The sequence below is a fragment of the Glycine soja genome, chromosome 18 (genome assembly GCF_004193775.1).
Source record: "Glycine soja cultivar W05 chromosome 18, ASM419377v2, whole genome shotgun sequence".
Taxonomy (NCBI): domain Eukaryota; kingdom Viridiplantae; phylum Streptophyta; class Magnoliopsida; order Fabales; family Fabaceae; genus Glycine; species Glycine soja.
Window position 1 is genome coordinate 12273864 of NC_041019.1, and position 4976 is coordinate 12278839.

Sequence of the window (4976 nt, forward strand, 5' to 3'; positions counted from 1 at the left end):
GTGACCATAACATTGATTTTACAAACAATCATGTTTCAATTCAAGTATTCTCAGAAGGTGAGTCATACTCATGTACACTATAATTTGTTTATTCTATATATAATATGAAGAATATGAAATTGACAAAGAATTAAAACTTCGGATTAATTGTATCCTCAATAGTGGTTCTTATTTAATTATGTCAGGCTATTTAGATATTGGAGATCCAATAATGCAGTGTAATCAATGCCAAACAATGATGTGGTATGGCGAAAGAATGCTTAAACATAGGCATGGTACCAATCCAAAGTTTAGTTTGTGTTGTGGTAACGGCAAGGTCCAGCTTCCATTATTACAAACACCACCTTCATTGCTGCAATATTTATTATTTGATAACCATTCAATTGATAGTAGAAAATTTCAGCAAAACATTCGAATTTACAATATGATGTTTGCATTTACATCTCCTGGAGCAAAACTTGATAACTCTATTAATGATGGAAGAGGACCGCCAACAATTCGTATCCAAGGCCAGCCATATCATAGGATTGAAAGTCTATTACCAATGCCCAGAAAACAACCAAAATTCACACAATTGTACATATACGACATTGAACATGAAATACAAAATAGACTTCAAACAGTCAAGTATGTATAAACACGTTTTCTCCCTATAATGTGTGTTTTTTATGCCTTACTTCATTTTATATTTTAACATCTAAACCTTAACTGATTTCATTTCTTTGTTTATACATAGAGGCAGGACAAATATTGACCAACATATAGTGTCTAAACTATCAAAAATGTTGGATCATTGTAATTCACATGCAAAATGCTTTCGAATGGCTAGGGATATATTAAAAGATAAAGTTGTTCCTGATGTTAAATTGAAGCTCATTTCTAATAGAGAGAAGGATGGAAGAATTGACAATATACCAACAGTCTCTGAAGTTGCTACACTTATTACTGGGGATGCTGAGGTAGGTTTGACACAGGATATCATTCTCGAAACACAAACTGGACAGTTGCAGAGGATAAATGAATTACACACCAGTTATCTAGCCCTACAATACCCTCTTTTATTTCCATACGGCGAGGATGGATATAGGCATGATGTCCTCCACCGAAACACATCAATGAATCAATCTCAAAAACGGGTGTGACTTACTATAAGAGAATGGTTTTGCTTTAGGCTTTAATTCAGACCCATGGAAGCGCAAACAATTTTACATTCAAGGAGACTATTCCAACAATTTATTGTTGATGGCTATACCGTGGTAGAATCAGAGAGACTTTCATTCATCAGAAGAAACCAATCAAAATTAAGGGTGAACAAATATTGTGATATGCGTGAAACATCTAACCATGGTGCTATTCAAGGGTCAAACAGAGGCAAGTGGGTCATTTTACCTTCTACATTTGTTGGCCGTCGTAGGTACATGGATCAATTGTACTTCGATGGTATGGCCATATGTAGTTATGTAGGCTTCCTGACTTATTTATAACATTTACTTGCAACCCAAGTTGGCCTGAGATTCCAAGGTTATTAGCACCAATGAATCTACAGCCAGCTGATCATCCTCATATTTTGTCCCGAGTTTTTAAAATAAAATTCGAACAAATGTTAGCTGATTTGACAAAACTCCATCTCCTAGGGAAGGTTTTGGCATGTAAGTAATATTAATAATTATTTTATCCTTATTCATTATATATATTGATATTTAATTATTTTTTTGTTTTTTGAACTTTTTTAAAAAAATTAACATAAAATGTTGGCTAACATTTTATTGATTTTTTCTTGGTAGACACGTACACCATTGAATTCCAAAAAAGTGGCCTGCCACATGCACATTTGCTCCTATTTTTGCATCCATCGAGCAAGTATCCAACACCTAAAGATATTGACAACATTATATGTGCTGAGATGCCATCAAAGAATGAGCAAAATGAACTTTACCAGCTGGTCCAAACACACATGATACACGGTCCATGTGGCATAGCCAACCGATCATCACCCTGTATGAAGGATGGAAAGTGTTCAATATTCTATCCTAAGAAATTCCAGACTTGCACTGTGGTTGATTCTGATGGATATCCAATCTATAGGCGCAAGGACACTAGTAACACAATCCTAAAAAGTGGTGTTATTTTAGACAACTACAGTGTTGTTCCATATAATCCAACACTTCTACTCAGATATCAAGCTTACATTAATATTGAATGGTGCAATCAAAGCACATCAATTAAATACCTCTTTAAATATATCAATAAAGGCTATGATAAAATTACGGCTACTATTGAGAACAAAGAAGATGTTCATAAGAATTTAGATGAAATCAAACACTTCCTAGATTGCAGGTCTATCACAAATTAATTTTTACAAAAGAAATATTATTTATTTCCCACATTTATTACATTATGTGTTTATATATTCCAGGTATATAACATTGTGTGAAGCAGTATAGCGAATTTTTGCTTTTCCAATCCATGCCAGGAAACCAGCCATTGAAAGGCTATTCTTTCACCTACCTAGCCAATATTCGGTATACTATCATGATCATGAGGATATTAATGACCTACTTTCAAAACCTACTGTATCAAAATCAATGTTCACTTCTTGGATGAATGCTAATAGAATCTATGTTGAAGCAAGGAAGTTAACTTATCCAGAATTTGTGACAAAGTTTGTATATAATAAAAGAGACGGGTGTTGGAAAGCAAGAAAAAAAGGGTTCACAGGTTAATTTGGATTTCACCTACCCTTGGGGAATTGTATTACCTAATGATGATGCTGACAGTGTGCAAATGGCCTACATATTATGAAGATATAAGAACAGTGGCAAATATTATTAGTGAATTTTAGCTATGGTTCAGCCCACTAATCTAAGATCAAGCTCAAGATTCTCCACTAAGTGTGCTTAGGTGTCATGAGACGTGTAAAATATGAAGGACATGCACAAAGTGTGACTATATGATGTGACAATGGGGAGTAGCAAGCAAATGCTCGCCTCCCCCTCTAAAATTTAATTGGATTGGGCTTCTCTCAATTAAATTAAATTTATTTTCCAACACACACATCAAATATTCACTTAATGCATGTCAAATTACAAAACTTCCCCTAATACAAAAACTAGTCTAGGTGCCCTAAAATACAAGGGCTGAAAAATCCTATATTTTTAGGGTACCCTACCTATATTATGGAGCCCTAAATACAAGGCTAAAAAATAATGAAACCTTAATCTAATATGTACAAAGATAAGTGGGCTCATATTTAGCCCATGGGCCCGAAATCTACCCTAAGACTCATGAGAACCCTAGGGCCTTCTCTTGCATCTCTGGCCCAATCTTCTTGGAGTCTTCTAGCCAATGCCCTTGACGGGTAGGATTGCATCATTCCCTCCTCTTTGAAAAGGATTTGACCTCAAATCTAGAGGTTCTTGAAACTCTAGGCTTCTTCCCTCAACACCTGTAAAAAGAATAAAAACATGTATATTAGTGGTGTTTGGTATGTTGGAGTAAGGTAAGGTCTGAAAATCAATTTCCTGGAAATCTTCCCATGAGGGAACATGGTTCCTCACCAACTCAATGAGTGGTGCTACAAGTATAGAAAATGTTGAAGATATACTTTTGTAACTGCATAATATTTTATTTTTCAATTTTTAAATTAGGATTTAGTAAATAAGTTGATTTCCTATATTTTAGGGGTAAGTCAGTTTTAATGGATTAGCCTAATCAATAAGTGATTCCTATCTTTAAGGAGCAAGTTAGTTTTAATATTCTGTTTTGCTAATATCTTGTTATCTAATTAGTTTATCTTTTGCTATTTATTGTATCACTGCTGAGAACCATTTGAATTAGAATAGAATAATTATATTTCCTCTGCATACGTATTGTCTCTCTTCTCTCCTCTGTTTTTTATAATTTCCTCCACAAAACCAACAATTGGTATCGAGAGCCTTATTCTTACAGGACTTCTACCATGGAAGGTGAAGCAAGTTTTTCCCACATAACTCTTCCAATCTTTGATGGAGAGAATTATGATCTTTGGGAAGTGAAAATGCAATCCTACATGGAGTCTTTGGATTTATGGGATGCTGTGGAAGAGGATTATGAAATATTTCCGCTGCCTGAAAATCCCACCATGGCCCAAATTAAAAATCACAAGGAAAGAAAGATGAAGAAGGCAAAAGCGAGGTCATGTTTGTTCACTGGTGTTTCACAAATGATATTCATCAGAATCATGACTCTTAAATCACCCAAAGCAATTTGGGATTATTTGAAAGAGGAATACGCTGGAGATGATAGAATACGAAGCATGCAAGTGCTGAATTTAAGAAAAGGAATTTGAGCTTCAAAGGATGCAAGAGTCAGAGACAATCAAAGAATACTCAAACAAATTGTTGGGTATTGCCAACAAGATAAAGTTGTTGGGAAGTGATTTTATTGATTCGAGAATTGTAGAGAAAATTTTGGTAACGGTGCCGGAGAGGTATGAAGCATCTATAGCTTCATTGGAGAACACAAAGGATCTGTCGAAAATCACATTGGCAGAAGTGCTACATGCCCTGCAAGCTCAAGAGCAGCGAAGGTTGATGAGGCAAGATCGTGTAGTCGAAGGTGCTTTGCCCGCCAAACATCATGAAGTTGATGAAAGCAAAAAGGATTTTTTCAAGAAGAATCAACCAGCAAGCAGCGAAAATAGTGCAAACAACCAAAACAAAGATAAGGATAAAAAGAAAAATTATCCACCTTGTCAGCATTGTGGCAAAAAAGGTCATGCACCTTTCAGATGTTGGAGGAGACCAAATGCAAAATGTAACAAGTGCAATCAGATAGGGCATGAAGCGGTGATCTGCGCCAACAAAAATCCCCATGATGAGGGAGCTCAGATTCCTAATCAAGAAGAAGAGGACCAATTGTTTGTGGCCACATGCTTTTTGAGTAGTGAATCAAGGGAAAGTTGGTTGATTGATAGTGGTTGTACGAATCACATGACA

At 35.5% G+C, this 4976-nt stretch overlaps 1 pseudogene; it reads left to right on the plus strand.

Annotated features, from left to right (window-relative positions):
• Positions 1–235: 235 nt before the first annotated feature.
• LOC114396935 lies at positions 236–2353 on the plus strand (annotated as a pseudogene).
• Positions 2354–4976: the final 2623 nt, after the last annotated feature.